Genomic DNA, 21,425 nt, shown 5'->3' on the forward strand with positions numbered 1-21,425 from the left:
CTACATTTGAAACTGTGTATGGAGTCAGTCTCCACCACATCACTGCCTAATGCATTCCATCTGTTAACTACTCTGACACTGAAAAAGTTCTTTCTAACGTCCCTGTGGCTCATTTGGGTACTCAGTCTCCACCTCTGTCCCCTTGTTCGCGTACCACCAGTGTTAAACAGTTTATCTTTATCTACCCTGTCAATTCATGAGGATTTTGTAGGTAGTGATCATGTCTCCCCTTACTCTTCTATCTTCTAGTGTCGTGAGGTGCATTTCTCGCAGCCTTTCCTCATAATTCATGCCTCTTAGTTCTGGGACTAGCCTAGTGGCATATCTCTGAACTTTTTCCAGCTTCGTCTTGTGCTTGACAAGGTACGAGCTCCATGCTGGGGCCGCATACTCCAGGATTGGTCTTACATATGTGGTGTACAAGATTCTGAATGATTCCTTACACAGGTTCCTGAAGGCTGTTCTGATGTTAGCCAGCCTCGCATATGCCGCAGATGTTATTCTTTTTATGTGGGCTTCAGGAGACAGGTTTGGTGTGATTTCAACTCTTAGATCTTTCTCTCTGTCTGTTTCATGAAGTACTTCATCTCCCATTCTATATCCTGTGTCTGGGAAGGACGGAAGGGAGAGTAATGGCAGAAGAAGCAAGGAGGAAGCGAAGGAGGAGAGGAGAAAACCAGGGAGCCACAGCTTCCAACTCAACAGCCCGGGAGGGGAGTGGGGAACTCCCAACCAGCACCTTATCACCCCCAGAGAGGACAACACTGCCATCGTCCTCCCTCATAGAACCCCCCCCCCCTACACTGAACCTTCCCTGTCCCCATTCAAATGCTCATTCAACCCTCCTTGTACCCGCTTCCCTCTCACCAATTACCCTCCCTGTCCCCTTTCCCCCTCTCACCCTGTTCCTTTCCCCCTATCACCCCATACCTTCCCAGTCTCCCCTTCCCCCTCACCCCATACCCTCCTTTGCCCCCCTCCCCACTCACATAATATACTCCCTGTCCCCCCTCCCCCCATCCCCTCCTTTCCTTGGCCCCCCACCTATAATTCCTTGTCAATGCATGGCTCCCTTCCTTGTGTAGAGGGGCTATGTCTGCTGACTTAAGCTATCTGGTATCTCCCCCGTGTCCAAGCTCTTCCTCCACACCATACTGAGTGCCTGTGCTACCGACACTTTGCACTGCTTTATAAATATTGAATTCCACGAGTCTGGCCCCGGGGCTGAGTGCATGGGCTTGTCAATTTCCCTTTCAAAATCTGCCACGCTCGTGTTGATATCAGTTATATTTACAGGGGTTTGGATATCACGCATAAAGAAATTGTCCGGATCTTCCACCTTCATGTTGTTTATTGGAGTGCTAAACATGTCCTCATACTGCTTTTTTAGGATTTCACTAATTTCTTTGGCATCCTCCGTGTATGAACCTCACCTTGTACGAATAGGTCCAATACTGGCAGTGGATTTTGCTTTTGATTTTGCATATGTGAAGAAATATTTTGGTTTTTTTTTATTTCTTGAATTACTTTCTGTTGCCTTTCTTCAATCTGTTATGAATGCTTCACTCCGTTCGATTTCTTCAATCTCCCTGTTTAAATTATTCCTTCTTTGTATGGAAAGTCGTGTCTGCTTAAGCATTTCAGTTATTTTTTTCTTCTTTTGTCGTGTCGTCTGCGTTCTCTTTCTGGCTTTCCTCAAAGGAACATGTTTCAGACAGACTTCTTATGCTTCAAAAGTTAGTTTTTCTATTCCTTGTGTAGGATTTTTATTACTTAGAACATTTTCCCATTGAATGTTTGTAAGTTCCCTCCCAGTCTATCCATTTTTTATTAAAAATTGAATTCACTGAATAACCCTTCTCGCTTGTTGTTTCTCTTGGGGCCTACTACCGTTATTAATGTTAGTTTGCACTTCAATGAGCTTGAAGCATGAAACAGTAATGTCTCTGACTAGCACATCATTGTTTGTGAATATCAGGTCCAGCGTGTTTTCGTTCCTAGTTAGTTGTGTAATCTGCTGATTGAGAGAGAACTTGTCACAGAATCTCAGTAGTTCTCTGACCTGTGGTTGGTTATTTCCAGGTTGATTTCCCGCTATAATATTATTGTCTACTATTCTCTATTTAAACTGGGTAGACTGAAGTCTCCAAGAGATATAACATCTGGTACTGGGTTTGCTAGGTTATCAAGAACAGTCTCTATTTTGTGTATCTGCTCAGTTAATTAATTCCTCAACTATTGCATCTGGCAGTTTGTATATTAGAATAATAATTAAATATAGATTTTCTACCTTGATTCCAAATACGTCTACCACCTCATTGGTCGAGTTTAGGAGCTCTGTGCATGCCTGTTCTTGCAGGCGAGGAGTCACAATGACGTGGATGAAATATGTTGACCAGACCACACACTAGAAGGTGAAGGGACGACGACGTTTCGGTCCGTCCTGGACCATTCTCAAGTCGATTGTGAGAATGGTCACAATCAACTAATATTATATATATATATATATATATATATATATATATATATATATATATATATATATATATATATATGTTGTTAAATATGACCGAAAAAGTAAGATTAATAATTCTAACACGAATTTTCTCAATATTTTTTATGTTTCTTTTTACTGTCGATGGTAATTGAAAAATCAATTCTCTAAAATTCATTTTTATTTAATAAAAATAAAAATGAATTTTGGAGAATTGATTTTTCAATTACCATCGACAGTAAAAATAAACATAAGAAATATTGAGAGAATTCGTGTTAGAATTATTAATCTTACTTTTTCGGTCATATTTAACAACATATGTTTACAAGAAAGACTGCTACCAAAATATACTAATATATATTTCTTCTTTATATATTTCTTATATAAAACTAATAAAACAAAACTAAATTCTTTCAATAAATTATACAGTAACTCAGGATATTTTCAAATGTTGTATAAAATCTCTATTGTTTAATAAAACTGAAAAAGAATTTCCTTATATTTAAAAATTGTGTATATAGAATTGAACACGAAAACTTCTACCTAATTATTTTCAGTATATTAACACAAAATTAGGAGAATATATGGGGAGGTAAATGTAAGGGCACAAATAAGTGTATTTATGTACTATGCAGACAGCCAGGAATGTACTTATTACATTTCTCATGCCCGAAACGCTTTGCATAATAGTGGCTTTAGGCATTGTATGTACTAACTCTATCTATAAATCCATCAATCTTTATAAAATCTCTTGTATGTACCTTACCTAAATAAACATTTATTTATTTATTAGTATTAAAACGTGCTATCTATTTGGAGGAGTGAGCCGCGAGGGCTTCCCGCCACCCGTGTTGGGTCGTGTGCAACACCCACCAGGCTTACTCCTCTCTCCTCTCCTCTTATAATACACTTATACTAGAGTCGAAAAAGATTACATTGTGTGTTGCTGTTTATGAAAGGGAAGGGGGAAGCGGACGTGAGATTTCACGGATAATACAACTAGCCCGGAGGTGGGGAGAGGTGGTGGTGGTGGAGGTCCGTGTGCAGAGGTGACGTGTGGTGGTGGCGTTAGTGACGTGGTGGTGACGTCAGGCGGCCGGCGCCATCTCTACTGACATCACACCCACTCTACACCCCCAGTGTTGGGGGGGAGGGGGGCTGGGGCCGCCTCCCACCACCGCTCTATACCTGCACATCCCCCCCCCCCCCACACAAACACACACGTCACACGACGGGACAAGCCTCCAGAAATATGGGAGACAACTGCGCCGTCTAACATGCAGCATAGATCAGATCAGCATAGATCTGCCTTCTAAAGAACGTCAGTTCTAAGTTTGTGGGTTTGTTAAAGGCTGCCTTATACCCTCTACACCAAATGAGGCTCACACGTGTAGATATGATACACACAGGAACCTGTACACCAGTTGTATGACGGTTGAGAGGCGGGACCAAAGAGCCAGAGCTCAACCCCCGCAAGTACAACTAGGTGAGTAGGCAGCCACCACCTGCTGCTGGTATATAGCGACAATAAGAGCAACCTGTACCCACTATCTGTACGTGTCGTACCCAGTAACCATACAAGGGATGTACCGTACACATACACTGTACCCCGCCTGGTGGGTGTACAGTGTACTCTAGGTACACTGACAGTTTACCTATCACCGTAATTATGTTCAGAGGTAAAGTACACCTAGAGGTTGGCGGGTAAGGATTGATTGATAAAGATTAAGCCACCCAAGAGGTGGTACGGGCATGAATAGCCCGTAAGCGGGTAAGGTATTGTGGTGGCCTTAATAACCCCTTCGTGATTGATAGGTGGTAACCCCAAGACCAAACCTTAAGGTGGAGTAGTGACCAGGTGAGTGACAACCTTCTGGGAAGGTGTAGAGCAGGTACACCCCTGCCCCGAGGGGTACCAGTGACTCACCGGGGTACCGAGTATTCTCTCCCAGGAAGTGTTGATAACGGTCCAGTAAACTGTTGTCACTGGTGTATTATAAACTTGGTGGTGGGAAATGTCACGGTCCCTAACACTCGGGATACTGAGGTATACTGGTATACCGGGTACACTTCCCAGTGTATATATAGCCCAAATTGCCTTGTGTATAGCTTCTAAAGCCTCTTAGTCTTATATTGGTGTACACATCAAGCTGTGTGTGGAGTGTTTGTGTACACGTGTGGAAGTGTGTAGACTTGAGGGTGGTGTGGCGCAGCATTATGTGGTGGAGTGTGGCGCAGCATTATGTGGTGGAGTGTGGCGCAGCATTATGTGGTGGAGTGTGGCGCAGCATTATGTGGTGGAGTGTGGCGCAGCATCCTGTGGTGGAGTGTGGCGCAGCGTTATGTGGTGGAGTGTGGCGCAGCATTATGTGGTGGAGTGTGGCGCAGCATTATGTGGTGGAGTGTGGCGCAGCATCATGTGGTGGAGTGTGGCGCAGCATTATGTGGAGTGTGGCGCAGCATTATGTGGTGGAGTGTGGCGCAGCATTATGTGGTGGAGTGTGGCACAGCACCATGTGGTGGAGTGTGGCGCAGCATTATGTGGTGGAGTGTGGCACAGCACCATGTGGTGGAGTGTGGTACAGCACCATGTGGTGGAGTGTGGCACAGCACCATGTGGTGGAGTGTGGCACAGCACCATGTGGTGGAGTGTGGCACAGCACCAAGTGGTGGAGTGTGGCACAGCACCATGTGGTGGAGTGTGGCACAGCACCATGTGGTGGAGTGTGGCACAGCACCATGTGGTGGAGTGTGGCACAGCACCATGTGGTGGAGTGTGGCACAGCACCATGTGGTGGAGTGTGGCACAGCACCATGTGGTGGAGTGTGGCACAGCACCATGTGGTGGAGTGTGGCACAGCACCATGTGGTGGAGTGTGGCACAGCACCATGTGGTGGAGTGTGGCACAGCACCATGTGGTGGAGTGTGGCACAGCACCATGTGGTGGAGTGTGGCACAGCACCATGTGGTGGAGTGTGGCACAGCACCATGTGGTGGAGTGTGGCACAGCACCATGTGGTGGAGTGTGGCACAGCACCATGTGGTGGAGTGTGGCACAGCACCATGTGGTGGAGTGTGGCGCAGCATCATGTGGAGTGTGGCACAGCACCATGTGGTGGAGTGTGGCACAGCACCATGTGGTGGAGTGTGGCACAGCACCATGTGGTGGAGTGTGGCACAGCACCATGTGGTGGAGTGTGGCACAGCACCATGTGGTGGAGTGTGGCACAACACCATGTGGTGGAGTGTGGCACAGCACCATGTGGTGGAGTGTGGCGCAGCATTATGTGGTGGAGTGTGGCACAGCACCATGTGGTGGAGTGTGGCACAGCACCATGTGGTGGAGTGTGGCGCAGCATCATGTGGTGGAGTGTGGCACAGCACCATGTGGTGGAGTGTGGCACAGCACCATGTGGTGGAGTGTGGCACAGCACCATGTGGTGGAGTGTGGCACAGCACCATGTGGTGGAGTGTGGCGCAGCATTATGTGGTGGAGTGTGGCACAGCATTATGTGGTGGAGTGTGGCGCAGCATTATGTGGTGGAGTGTGGCGCAGCATTATGTGGTGGAGTGTGGCACAGCACCATGTGGTGGAGTGTGGCGCAGCATTATGTGGTGGAGTGTGGCGCAGCATCATGTGGTGGAGTGTGGCACAGCACAATGTGGTGGAGTGTGGCACAGCACCATGTGGTGGAGTGTGGCACAGCACCATGTGGTGGAGTGTGGCGCAGCATTATGTGGTGGAGTGTGGCGCAGCACCATGTGGTGGAGTGTGGCACAGCACCATGTGGTGGAGTGTGGCGCAGCATTATGTGGTGGAGTGTTGCACAGCACCATGTGGTGGAGTGTGGCGCAGCATTATGTGGTGGAGTGTGGCACAGCATTATGTGGTGGAGTGTGGCGCAGCATTATGTGGTGGAGTGTGGCGCAACGTCATGTGGTGGAGTGTGGCGCAGCATCATGTGGTGGAGTGTGGCGCAGCATCATGTGGTGGAGTGTGGCGCAGCATCATGTGGTGGAGTGTGGCGCAGCATCATGTGGTGGAGTGTGGCGCAGCATCATGTGGTGGAGTGTGGCGCAGCATCATGTGGTGGAGAGTGGCGCAGCATCATGTGGTGGAGTGTGGCGCACCTCACACTATGGCTCATATCAACACTCTCCGCATATACAGCAAGATGATCCGCGCAGGATTTAAATGAGGTAATCCTTTTGCGTTAAGTGGCGGGGTGAGATGTGACGTCACGAGCCCGTACAAGGGTGTTGGGGGCGGCGTGCACCCGTCTCTCCCTCCGGGGGGGGGGGTGTACTCACCTAGTTGTGTCTGCAGGATCGAGCATTGACTCTTGGATCCCGCCTATCGAGCCATCGGTTGTTTACAGCAATGACTATGGTCCTATTTCCCTATCACACCTATTAAAATTATGAATAGTATTTGCTTCCACAACCTGTTCCTTAAGTGCATTCCATTTTCCCACTACTCTCACGCTAAAAGAAAACTTCCTAACATCTCTGTGACTCATCTGAGTTTCCAGCTTCCATCCATGTCCCCTCGTTCTGTTACTATTCCGTGTGAACATTTCGTCTATGTCCACTCTGTCAATCCCCCTGAGTATTTTATACGTTCCTATCATGTCCCCCCTCTACCTTCTTCTTTCTATTGTCTATCAATTTCTATTGTCTATCAATTCCCTTGAGAATCTTGAATGTAGTGATCATGTCCCCCCTAACTCTTCTGTCTTCCAGCGAAGTGAGGTTTAATTCCCGTAGTCTCTCCTCGTAGCTCATACCTCTCAGCTCGGGTACTAGTCTGGTGGCAAACCTTTGAACCTTTTCCAGTTTAGTCTTATCCTTGACTAGATATGGACTCCATGCTGGGGCTGCATACTCCAGGATTGGTCTGACATATGTGGTATACAAAGTTCTGAACGATTCCTTACACACGTTTCTGAATGTTGTTCTTATGTTGGCCAGCCTGGCATATGCCGCTGATGTTATCCTCTTGATATGGGCTGCAGGAGACAGGTCTGGCGTGATATCAACCCCCAGGTCTTTTTCTCTCTCTGATTCTTGAAGAATTTCATCTCCCAGATGATACCTTGTATCTGGCCTCCTGCTCCCTACACCTATCTTCATTACATTACATTTGGTTGGGTTAAACTCTAACAACCACTTGTTCGACCATTCCTTCAGTTTGTCTAGGTCTTCTTGAAGCCTCAAACAGTCCTCTTCTGTCTTAATCCTTCTCATAATTTTGGCATCGTCCGCAAACATTGAGAGAAATGAATCTATACCCTCCGGGAGATCATTTACATATATCAGAAACAAGATAGGATGTGTGTGTGTGTGTGTGTGTGTGTGTGTGAGATAGGAGAGCCAGCCTCCCCACGCGCGCATGTTATTGTAAAAATCCTCGAGTACAGCGCAGTATTGGGAGAGTTCCCTCCTTATCCCAAACCAGACATTATCTCGGTAAAAATGACCTACTCGCCCAAATTGTAGCCAGTGATGGCTCTTTCCGGCAGCCTGTTGTTGGAGCCGGAAGTGGCCGCGTGGTGCATGGCTGAGCCAGCTACACCACACACCATCACAGAGCCAGCTACACCACACACCATCACAGAGCCAGCTACACCACACACCATCACAGAGCTAGGTACACCATACACCATCACAACATAACAGAGCCAGCTACACCACACACCATCACAGAGCCAGCTACACCACACACCATCACAGAGCCAGCTACACCACACACCATCACAGAGCCAGCTACACCACACACCATCACAGAGCTAGGTACACCATACACCATCACAACATAACAGAGCCAGCTACACCACACACCATCACAGAGCCAGCTACACCACACACCATCACAGAGCTAGGTACACCATACACCATCACAACATAACAGAGCCAGCTACACCACACACCATCACAGAGCCAGCTACACCACACACCATCACAGAGCTAGGTACACCACACACCATCACAACATAACAGAGCCAGCTACACTATACACCATCACCATCGTATGATGGTTTCAGTAAGGTTATATCCAGTATATTGTACAACAAGTTCCCTGTTGTGAAATTTCATTGGTAAGATGATTTGTGTATCATGCAGTGCGTTATATAGTGTCGAACCTCTCTTCACATTACTGATTTTCTTTCTGGAACCAGTAAGGCTGTTGGTGTTGCACATGGGCATGCAAGCCTCATGTACCTCTCTACTGTACTGCTCCCTTTCACCAAATAAGTGGTTCATAGTTGGTCCAATTGTTGTACCAGCCGGCACATGATAAAGTGCACATCGTTGTTCATGCTCTGGCTGTTCCATTACTGTGCTAGACTCTGTGACATGTTAATATTTACACGTTCTAACTGCCGTTTGGACGCTTCACCTGCATGGTGTGAATGTTAATGTGTTAATGTTAATGTGTTGGTGTTAATGAGTAATGGATCACGTTGGCGTTTGAGTGTTCACATTAGTGATCAAATGTGTGTGGTCAGATGGATTTTGAAAATGCTCTTAAGCCACCTTTTGGGTGACTTAATCTTCATCAATCAATCAATCTGGGAACACTCTCAACCTTGGCCCACTGACCAGGAGATGAGCAGGCCGGTGTCACCTGCTCAACCAGGGACGGAATGTGCTGCTCGCTCGTTTAAGGGAGCCGGGCGGCCGAGCGGACTTGTGATCCTGTGGTCCCGGGTTCGATCCCGGGCGCCGGCGAGAAACAATGGGCAGAGTTTCTTTCATCCTATGCCCCTGTTACCTAGCAGTAAAATAGGTACCTGGGTGTTAGTCAGCTGTCACGGGCTGCTTCCTGGTGGTGGAGGCCTGGTCGACGACCGGGCCGCGGGGGCACTAAAGTCCCGAAATCATCTCAAGATAACCTCGCTCCCATACAATTTACTCTAATATTTACAGAGCATTTTACATAATTAACCATTGCACTTCCTAAGGGAATTTTATTGTGATATCAAGAGACCTAAATAACGGAGTCTTAATATATATATTTAGAGTAATTTTGGATTTTCATCAAGTTTAGCTTAGTAGCTTAGGCTATTTCTACCCCCCCCCCCCACTCTTGGAAAAGAGGTAATTTTACTCTATCATGGAGGACTGAGGCAAAATCACATGAATCACAAAAGACACATGAACCAATTTTACGTGATTTTCTATGTATAGAAACCCAACCACATGGGCTGGACGGTCCCTTAATCCACTGAGCTACGACACGGTCAAAAGGAGTTGAAACCGAAGTTGTACTGAACTTACTGCAGAGGCTGCAGGCTCCAGCAAGTTCATTAGAACTTCGGTTTCAACTCCTTTTGACCATGTCATAGCTTAGTTGATTAAGGCAGCGTCTGGGATGCTCTCGGACGCAGGTTCGAATCCTCGTCACGGCCCTTGTGGATTTGTTCATTTGATACATCACGCAATTGTGATTTCTGTGTGTAATGGAGCAGGAAGCAGGTCTCTAAACCCATACTAGCGTTCCCATATTATATTATATATATATATATATATATATATATATATATATATATATATATATATATATATATATATACATATATATATATATATATATATATATATATATATATATATATATGCGAACAAGCCTGAATGGTCCCCAGGACAATATGCAACTGAAAACTCACACCCCAGAAGTGACTCGAACCCATACTCCCAGAAGCAACGCAACTGGTATGTACAAGACGCCTTAATCCACTTGACCATCACGACCGGACATAATGAGGTGATAGCCGAGGCTATTTGAACCACCCCACCGCCGGCACTCGGATAGTTATCTTGGGCATAGCATTTTACCAAATCACCTCATTCTTTGGGGCACACGTGAGGAACACAAATGCGAACAAGCCTGAATGGTCCCCAGGACAATATGCAACTGAAAACTCACACCCCAGAAGTGACTCGAACCCATACTCCCAGAAGCAACGCAACTGGTATGTACAAGACGCCTTAATCCACTTGACCATCACGACCGGACATAATGAGGTGATAGCCGAGGCTATTTGAACCACCCCACCGCCGGCACTCGGATAGTTATCTTGGGCATAGCATTTTACCAAATCACCTCATTCTTTGGGGCACACGTGAGGAACACAAATGCGAACAAGCCTGAATGGTCCCCAGGACAATATGAGTTTTCTCATATTGTGTGAGTTTTCTCATGGGTGTGAGTTTTCAGTTGCATATTGTCCTGGGGACCATTCAGGCTTGTTCGCATTTGTGTTCCTCACGTGTGCCCCAAAGAATGAGGTGATTTGGTAAAATGCTATGCCCAAGATAACTATCCGAGTGCCGGCGGTGGGGTGGTTCAAATAGCCTCGGCTATCACCTCATTATGTCCGGTCGTGATGGTCAAGTGGATTAAGGCGTCTTGTACATACCAGTTGCGTTGCTTCTGGGAGTATGGGTTCGAGTCACTTCTGGGGTGTGAGTTTTCAGTTGCATATTGTCCTGGGGACCATTCAGGCTTGTTCGCATTTGTGTTCCTCACGTGTGCCCCAAAGAATGAGGTGATTTGGTAAAATGCTATGCCCAAGATAACTATCCGAGTGCCGGCGGTGGGGTGGTTCAAATAGCCTCGGCTATCACCTCATTATGTCCGGTCGTGATGGTCAAGTGGATTAAGGCGTCTTGTACATACCAGTTGCGTTGCTTCTGGGAGTATGGGTTCGAGTCACTTCTGGGGTGTGAGTTTATATATATATATATATATATATATATATATTTATATATATATATATATATATATATATATATATATATACAGTTGACCAGACCACACACTAGAAGTTTAGAAGTTGAAGGGACGACGACGTTTCGGTCCGTCCTGGACCATTCTCAAGTCGATTCTTGAATGGTCCAGGACGGACCGAAACGTCGTCGTCCCTTCAACTTCTAGTGTGTGGTCTGGTCAACATACTTCAGCCACGTTATTGTGACTCATCGCCTGTATATATATACACATACTCCCTCTCCCCCCTCCCGTCTACCTATACAATCTGGGGCCAGATTCACGAAGCAGTTACGCAAACACTTACGAACCTGTCCATTTTTTCTCAATTTTTGGCGGCTTTGTTTACAATTATTAAACAGTTAATGAGCTCCGAAGCACCAGGAGGCTGTTTATACCAATAACAACAGTTGATTAGGAAGTTTTCATGCTTGTAAACTGTTTAATAAATGTAACCAAAGCTGTCAAAGATTGAGGAAAGATGGACACGTTTCGTAAGTACTTGCGTAACTGCTTCGTGAATCTGGCCGGTGGTGTTGAAGACTGTTGAAGTGTGAGTGTGGGACCAGCTGGAGGCCACACTACTCACCAGCAGCCCACACCTGGGCTGGACGGTAGAGCGACGGTCTCGCTTCATGCAGGTCGGCGTTCAATCCCCGACCGTCCAAGTGGTTGGGCACTATTCCCCCCCCCCCCTCCCCATCTAATCCATCCCTAATCCTTATCCTGACCTCTTCCAAGTGCTATACCTGGTTGATACCTGGTTGATGGGGTTCTGGGAGTTCTTCTACTCCCCAAGCCCGGCCCGAGGCCAGGCTTGACTTGTGAGAGTTTGGTCCACCAGGCTGTTGCTTGGAGCGGCCCGCAGGCCCACATACCCACCACAGCCCGGTTGGTCCGGCACTCCTTGGAGGAATAAATCTAGTTTCCTCTTGAAAATGTCCACGGTTGTTCCGGCAATATTTCTTATGCTTGCTGGGAGGACGTTGAACAACCGCGGACCTCTGATGTTTATACAGTGTTCTCTGATTGTGCCTATGGCACCTCTGTTCTTCACTGGTTCTATTCTACATTTTCTTCCATATCGTTCACTCCAGTACGTTGTTATTTTACTGTGTAGATTTGGTACTTGGCCCTCCAGTATCTTCCAGGTGTATATTATTTGATATCTCTCTCGTCTTCTTTCTAGTGAGTACATTTGAAGAGCTTTGAGACGATCCCAATAATTTAGGTGCTTTATTGCGTCTATGCGTGCCGTATATGTTCTCTGTATTCCCTCTATTTCAGCAATTTCTCCTGCTCTGAAGGAGGAAGTGAGTACTGAGCAGTACTCAAGACGGGACAACACAAGTGACTTGAAGAGTACAACCATTGTGATGGGATCCCTGGATTTGAAAGTTCTCGTAATCCATCCTATCATTTTTCTGGCTGACGCAATATTTGCTTGGTTATGCTCCCTAAACGTTAGGTCGTCGGACATCATTATTACCAAATCCTTTACATGCTATATAATTATACATATACATTCTATATAATAGTCTATTGGCTTGGCGCTTTCCCCCCTGATAGTTCACCAGCAGGCCTATACACTTCTTAAGTCCAAGTGTCTAAAGCAGCTTGAAGCGATTATTGTGGGTTGTGATCCCTTACCTTGCCATGATTTCGGGGCTTAGCGTCCCTGCGGCCCGGTCCTCGACCAGGCCTCCCCCGTTACCACATTTTCACAACCCTCTTATGACCCTTTCACAACCTGTCACAATCAGTCTTATCCTGCGTCTCTCTAATGACAGCTGCTCACACACTTCAGTCTTCCTAGACAAAGTAATATACATTTTGAAATTGAAATAAGTTTATTGAGTAATATACATGGTAATATAACATGGTAAGGTAATATACATATTGTACCTAATAGCCAGAACCGCACTACTTGGCTTAGTATGCAAGCTCAGATTTGCCAAACAGGCTGAATGATTTTGGTTATTTTGATATGTCTTTCCAGATAAATTATTACTGTTAGAAAGAACCAATTATATTAGGAACATGAATTACTGACTTAGTTATGTTAGGTTAAATGTGATCAAATTTGTATTAGTTTTGAATCACAGTAAAACAAAATAAAAAAATCCAGATTACAACACTTGTTAAGTACAGTCATTTGCACTTTTAATCCCAGAAAATATAGTGAATATTTTGGTAATATTGGCGTGGGTGTACAAGTACAGTGGGAGATGAACAAATCCACAAGGGCCGTGACGAGGATTCGAACCTGCGTCCGGGAGCATCCCAGACACTGCCTTAATCGACTGAGCTGGGATGCTCCCGGACGCAGGTTCGAATCCTCGTCACGGCCCTTGTGGATTTCTTCATTTGATGCATCGCGTTAGTGTGATCTGTGTGTGTAACAGTGGGAGATACTCCACGGAGCGTCCTGTGTTTACAGATGACATAGATTACATAACTATGGGGGCCACCAGAGACTGCTATGAGGGCCACTCATGTGACCTGAGGCCAGCTCCTAGCTGGAGGGTGACCTCCCGACCTCACGTCACCGCTCATCTCTCCTCTGTGACGATGATTGATAAAAGATTAAGCCACCCAAGAGGTGGCACGGGCATGAATAGCCCGTAATCCTGTGTGACCCAGGTCATATCAATATAAACTATAATCCCTCACACGAGGGAAATTTCTCTAAATTCCCAACACGTTCTCGAGCCATATTTATTATGTCTTGTAAGAACGATTGTCTCTTATACGAAATGTTTTAAATGTTTAGCAATATACTTGGTGGACAAAATGGTGCCGGCCACCTGGCGAGGCTGTGTACCAGTTTTGTTGTTATAGATTCACCTACTGGGAACACCAAGTTCCAAGTAGCACGGGCTATGGTGAGCCCGTAGTGGACTTACCTGGCACAGGAGCGGGGCTGTAATTGTGTGTGTACCAGTTTGTATAACGTCCCTTAAATACCACCCTCAACTTTGGACGTTGCTCAACAAAGTTCGGAACATTTGTGAAATGAATATGTTGTAGCAACATGTTGTAGCAACATAGTGTCTGCAGTATGTGTATTTGTTCAAGATGAAAGTGTTGTACTGCTGGCTGAATATTTAGTGCTCACATAAAGAGTGAACATAACAGATGACTGTGTTAAGAGCTTCCTCACACTTCACCTTCACTGGTGTACTCACCTCTCCCATACCTACACCAGCCCTCACACCATCTTCCACTCTCCTCACACCAACTACACTAACTTCTTTACCTGCAAAGAAAAATAAGAAAATTAAATAAGAGAATGCAGATGAGGAGTCACAATAACCTGGCTGAAAAATATTGACCAAACCACACACTAGAAAGTGAAGGGACGACGACGTTTCGGTCCTCAACCATTATCAAGTCTTCACTTTCTAGTGTGTGGTTTGGTCAACATTAAATAAGAGAATATTACCTAAATATATAGAGAGAGATGTGTAGGTACAATGACAGGGACAAGTGAGGAGCTAGACACTGTTCAAGAGCAGCCAGGCGCTCCCCAACTGTTCAGTAAATGTTTAAACAAAAAAAGGATAAAACAGTAAAATAGGAAAATGCAAGATGAAACATGACAATCAACTCGAAGGTTTTCATACGAGAACAAATGGGAAGAGGGACGTTGTGATAGACATTAGACTTTTTTTTTATTTTTTGTTCTACCACAAACGTGGCCAGACATTTACAATGCTAACCAGCATATATACATTTTCTTCTGTCCTCCATGGACAGGGTTAGAGAAGTGTTAAACATATAGTTCAAGGGTTTATTGAACACTCAACCACAGAAGGTGATTCGGTGTTTTTAAAATGCTAAGCTAACCTACATACGTTATTACATAGATACACAGATTTACGTACATTAGAGGGAAGTACATTATGTACTTCTGGTAAAGTGTCAACTTGATGAACACCTCCAGAGGATACTCATCAACCGGGCTGGAATTCATATGTCAGGCTGCGAGAACCTGTGTCCAACAGTCTGGTTGACCACACTACTAAAGGCGTGGTCAGAGACCGGGCCACAGGTACGTTGATCCCCGGAACTAACGCTTGTATCATGTAGGGGAAGTAGTGGATGGAGCCCTCCTGGCTAGTGTCCAGGTGGGTGGCTGGTTATCGTGTATGTTATCACTCTTATCTTGAGGTTGAGAGGATTTCGGGGCTTTAGTGTCCCGCGGCCCGGTCCTCTACCAGCCCTCCACCCCCAGAAAGCAGCCCGTGACAATTGACTAACTCCCAGGTACCTGTTTACTGCTAGGTAACAGGAGTGAAAGAAACTCTGCCCATCGTCTCTCGCCGGCGCCCGGGATCGAATTTGGGACCACAGGATCACGCGTCCAGTGTTGTGTCCGATCAGCCACCGGCCCCCCTCTTCCTCATGGTTACTGACTGGTAGACCTTACTGATGCCAGAGACGCCTCTGACGTGGCTTAGTGGCTTGGATATCACTGCGTAATCCTGTTTGGTCAACTGGGTCATGGTGGTATCACGGGGCTTAGTATATGCCCCCATACCATGTCGTAGACCACAAACTACATTGCTAACAGTAGCTAGGGATGGGAAGGCAAGGTGTGGAGTCTTGATCAGGGAGTATACCTTGAGGTGCTTCCGGGGCTTAGTGTCCCCGCGGCCCGGTCGTCGACCAGGCCTCCTGGTTGCTGGACTAATAAGAACATAAGAACATAAGAACAAAGGTAACTGCAGAAGGCCTATTGGCCCATACGAGGCAGCTCCTATTCTATAACCACCCAATCCCACTCATATACTTGTCCAACCCGCGCTTGAAACAATCAAGGGACCCCACCTCCACCACGTTACGCGGCAATTGGTTCCACAAATCAACAACCCTGTTACCGAACCAGTATTTACCCAAGTCTTTCCTAAATCTAAACTTATCCAATTTATACCCATTGTTTCGTGTTCTGTCTTGTGTTGATATTTTTAATACCCTATTAATATCCCCCCTGTTATGTCCATTCATCCACTTGTAAACCTCTATCATGTCACCCCTAACTCTTCGCCTTTCCAGTGAATGCAACTTAAGCTTTGTTAATCTTTCTTCATATGAAAGATTTCAAATTTGGGGAATTAATTTAGTCATCCAAAGGATACCTGATCAACCAGGCTGTGACTCATACGTCAGGCTGCGAGCAGCCGCGTCCAACAGCCTGGTTGATCAGTCCGGCAACCAGGAGGCCTGGTCGACGACCGGCCCGCGGGGACGCTAAGCCCCGGAAGCACCTCAAGGTAAGGTATCCTACGTTGGACACGTTCAAGTGAATTTATATCCATTCTATAATACGGCGACCACAACTGATCTGCATAATCTAAATGGGGCCTAACCAGAGCAAGATATAGCTTAAGAACCACACCAGGTGTCTTGTTACTAACGCTTCGATTAATAAATCCTAGTGTCCTATTCGCCTTATTACGAACATTCATGCATTGATCCAACCAGGCTGTTGGACGCGGCTGCTCGCAGCCTGACGTACGAGTCACAGCCTGGTTGATCAGGTATCCTTTGGAGGTGCTTATCCAGTTCTCTCTCTATCCATGTTCAGTATGCTGACATCGGCACTGTAGATAGTGTTATTTAACGCCGCTTAACTGACAATGTCTCTTCAACGCAGACTGAACTCGGGCTGTGTTAGCAGAATTACAGGAAGTAGTCAAATGTGGTCAAAATGTCTGCTTCTTTATTGACAGTAGAGGAGCGTTGGAGCTTTAAATAGCAGACGACCAGTTTAAAAGAATATTGTGATGGAGTATAGAATGTTAAGACATTAGAAAAAATGGTATAAAGTAAGATTCATGTGGATCCCTTCACATGTGGGAATACTGTTGAATGTGGCAGTCGATGACATAGCGAAGAGAGCCACTGAAATAACTCTTGTGGATGTTGTATGTCAGGTAACTTTGAAACAAATAAAGACAAGAATCAAGATGATCCAAGTGGGTGAAGAAAAGGTTAAGAGAATGGCAATGGTGGACAGTAGTAACACACTTAAGAATTATTCTGTAATAAATACAAACTCGTCCTTCACTTATGGTAAAGGAAAATCTACTTGGAAGGATTCAATTTACATGAGATTAAGAGTAGGATACAAATATATCTGGCAATACGGTGTTGATGTCAGTGAAAAAGATAAGGAGTGTAAATTATGTAGTATGCCGCACGCCCACACCTTAGAACATTATGTATTAGAGTGTCAACTTATTGAAAACTATAGAAATAAGGAAATAAGCTGTGTACCACATCAAATTGTTTGGATGTGTGATAATGGCATGATAGACAGTATACTTAGGAGCTACAAGAATTTTGCCCCAAGAGTGTAACACTTATATGCTGTGCTTACTATATTAACCTGCAATGTTAAATGGGATTCTTGTACTGTGATTTGTGAATTGTACTGACTGGATTTATGCGCCCCTTGAAGGACTTAAAGTAGATGAGTGTAGTAGTAATAGCCTCAGCTACTCTATCCCTTTGAGATGTATCTTATTGTCTCAATAAACATACTTGACCATTGCTAAACTCCCCACTACTCAAGTCCACAATCCTTACATGTACTTTGTACCATACAACCAAACACCCCAATTTCAAAAACACATTTTGTACCATGAGAATTGCCTGACCAACTGGACTATAGTGGCTATGTGGGCCTGCGGGCCGCTCCAAGCAACAGCCTGGTGGACCAAGTTATCACAGGTCGATGCTGGCACTGGGCTGGGGTCGGGGAATAGAAAAACCCTCGAGAACCTCTATAGGTAAACTCCAGGTTACCCCAAACACTCCAAACGTCACACATAAACCTTGCATGCCAACAAAATGATTAAATACGAATATTTTGGTCGAAATATCAAGTAATTAAGTTTACACTAACTTTAGAGGACAAGATTTTCCTGGTCAATGTTGTCATATTGATGGGACTAAGGATGAGGCTAGTGGAGAGGGGCTATAGGAGAAGGGATAGCGATGGCCGCCATTAGTTTGGATTCAAATCCTGGTTGAGTGGATGACAATCGTTAACTGGTGGCGAGTGTTCAGCCAGCAGCAACAATTAGGGAGGTGGTTGTAAGGCGACCAGGGAGGTGGTGCTTCAGGACGACCTTGTAAGGCAAGGCTTACCACCTGGGCTATGGCGAGGGTGAGGTGTGAGGGTGGGCCAGGCGCCGTCAGCTCCCCTACACCCCCCCACCAGGTGACACAACACCCTACACCCCCCAGGTGACTACACCCTACACCCCGGGTGTAAGTCTGCGCTGTGAGGTCATCCCTGCTCCTACACCAGTCACCATCACTCTTACCTGCCCTTGACGGTGGCCCTGCCCTTGACGGTGGCCCTGCCCTTGACGGTGGCCCTGCCCTTGACGGTGGCCCTGCCCTTGACGGCGGCCCTGCCCTTGACGGCGGCCCTGCCCTTGACGGTGGTCCTGCCCTTGACGGCGGCCCTGCCCTTGACGGTGTTGGAGAGGTAACCACACGAGGCTGAGACTGGTCCAGTGCCATCTGCTTCCTGCCTGTACTCACCTAGTTGTGCTTGCGGGGGTTGAGCTTTGGCTCTTTGGTCCCGCCTCTCAACTGTCAATCAACAGGTGTACAGGTTCCTGAGCCTTCTGGGCTCTATCATATCTACATTTAAAACTGTGTATGGAGTCAGCCTCCATGTTACGGCCCTACTGGGACGCAACCGGGTTCTTTTCTGGTGTTATTAGAATTTGGGAATCCGGCCCCAAGTTAGTAGAGGCTTTCAAGGGATGTGTTCCGTAACGCAAGTTAAATTAAAGGGGGAGGGATACAAATGCTCTGATTTATATATATATTTTCACCACCACCATAAATAAATACCAGTTGCACACGGGGTTTATCATACACGATTATGTACAATGACTTGTCTTCCTCCGAAGACACAGGATGCTCCACGGTGCGCACTTTGGGTAGCCCTGGTTCCTTCCTCCGTGGCCCACGATGAATCCTCTATGATTCTCTCGGCGAATCTACCCTGGCCACAGGCCAGCCAAATCACAGTCCCACTGGGTGCTCCGTCGTGGAGGCCTTCAACCACAATCCAGCCTGTAGCTGGCAGGTTCCGATCAGCTCCGCTGTATAGGCCACTCCACGACCGATACTAGGGTTGCGAGCCCTAGGCAGGAGCCTCGTGTGATCCCGCTGATCACCCTCCTCTCTAAGCACCACAGTGGCTAGTTTCTTCCACCAGCCAGCCCCGGATAAGGCGATTCCTGATACTGCCACGTCACAGGCAGGCTAACACTCTCAACAGAGTTCGTCCGGGGATGACTCACAGCTTCTTCAGAGCAAACTCGTGGAGAGACCTTGGCTGCCTTGGGTAGACTGATCCATCGTCCAATACAGCAGTCCCAGGTCGACTCTGTAATCAGACACGTCATTAGTACTGGGGACGCTCTAGGGAACCTCACTTACAGGCTTAGACACAAACGTCCACCTATCCACTCCATAGATGACGTTGCTATCTAAGCGCCACCTCACCAGAGGTCAGCAGCAGCTATGTTACGAGCTGATTAAGACGGGAATCCAGCACCTGTGGCCGGTATATCCCGTCCTCACTAGATGGCGTCGTCCATTTGGAGGGGGTTTCGGGAGCGGACTCACAGATGGCGTTGTCGTCACTGCTCCGTGCTACGACGCTGGACTCGGGTCCGTAACACTCCACCACATTACTGCCTAATGCATTCCATTTACTAACTACTCTGACATTGAAAAAGTTGTTTCTGACGTCTCTGGTTCATTTGGGTACTCTGTCTCCACCTGTGTCCCCTTGTTCTCGTAAACAATTTACTGGTCGTCAAACAATTTATCTTTATCCTGTCGAGGCCTCTTATAATTTTGTAGGTAGTGATCATGTCTCCCCCAGCTCTCCCGTCTTCCAGCGACGTGAGGAGATGAGGGTTCCTGTCTATCTGCCTACGTTCCAGCCTGTTTACGTGCCTGCCTGCCTACGTGCCTGCCTGCCTACGTGCCTGCCTGCCTACGTGCCTGCCTGTCTACCTGCCTGCCCGCCTACGTGCCTGCCTGTCTACCTGCCTGCCCGCCTACGTGCCTGCCCGCCTCCCCCGAGCACTAACACAAGCAGCCAATAATACACATAAAGCACTGTATAAATATAAGGTTTGGAAGCCCCCCAATACAAAGGCTTACTTCCTCTAGTGTGAGCGGCCCAGTGGCCACCCCACCCACCTCTCCACCCTGCTGCACCCTGCTCCACCCTCCACCCTGCTGCACCCTGCTCCACCCTCCACCCTGCTGCACCCTCCACCCTGCTGCACTCTGCTCCACACTCCACCCTGCTGCACCCTCAACCCTGCTGCACCCTCCACCCTACTCCACCTTCCACCCTGCTGCACCCTGCACCCTGCTCCACCCTGCTCACAAGCACCACTGGAAACACAACACACACACTCATGTCCGCCCACCCCGCCTCCACCCACCCAACACCCGACACTCCTATCCTACAATACATTGTTCCCAGCATAACAGGAAAGGCACACACCGAGTCACACACACACAGGATGGACAAAGACAAACTCCTCAGCACTTTGTAACTAGCTGACATTGTAACTATAAGGTGTGAAGGATAGATGAAATTGTTTATGTAATAATCTAAGATGAGGTCTGATAAAGACCTTTTGTGCCCTCTGTAATGCTTTTGCGCTACCGCTCACAGGATGAGTATGGGGTGCACAATAAACTAGCAAATCAAATCAAAATCAAAATCTTCAGCACGGGTGAAACACGCACAAGGGGACACAGGTCGAAACTGAGTGCCCAAATGAGCCACATAGACGTTAGAAAGAACTTTTTTAGTGTCAGAGTGGTTGACAAATGGAATGCATTAGGAAGTGATGTGGTGGAGGCTGACTCCATACACAGTTTCAAGTGTAGATATGATAGAGCCCAGTAGGCTCAGGAACCTGTACACCTGTTGATTGACAGTTGAGAGGCGGGACGAAAGAGCCAGAGCTCAACCCCCGCAAGCACAATTAGGTGAATATACACAACGCAAATTGCTTCACAACCACATCAGGAAGAAAACATTAGTGAAGAAATTGGTAATGACACAGAATAGGGCCGGACAGGTTTACTGAAAA

The 21,425-nt window shown here is 46.7% G+C and overlaps 1 protein-coding gene across 8 annotated transcripts in view; it reads right to left on the minus strand.

Moving 5' to 3' along the window:
- The window catches only part of ZnT63C (zinc transporter 63C), a 122,629-nt gene that overhangs the window by 26,419 nt on the left and 74,785 nt on the right, over positions 1–21,425 (minus strand). For 3 of the 8 annotated variants that reach the window (XM_069315150.1, XM_069315152.1, XM_069315153.1), the window contains one exon: positions 14,457–14,527. The exons of the other annotated variants lie outside the window; for them this stretch is intronic. The gene's annotated coding sequence lies outside the window, so the exon portion shown is untranslated. The remainder of the gene's footprint in view (positions 1–14,456; positions 14,528–21,425) is intronic. 8 annotated transcript variants of the gene reach the window in all.

Source organism: Procambarus clarkii, chromosome 81 (assembly GCF_040958095.1).
Source record: "Procambarus clarkii isolate CNS0578487 chromosome 81, FALCON_Pclarkii_2.0, whole genome shotgun sequence".
Classification (NCBI taxonomy): domain Eukaryota; kingdom Metazoa; phylum Arthropoda; class Malacostraca; order Decapoda; family Cambaridae; genus Procambarus; species Procambarus clarkii.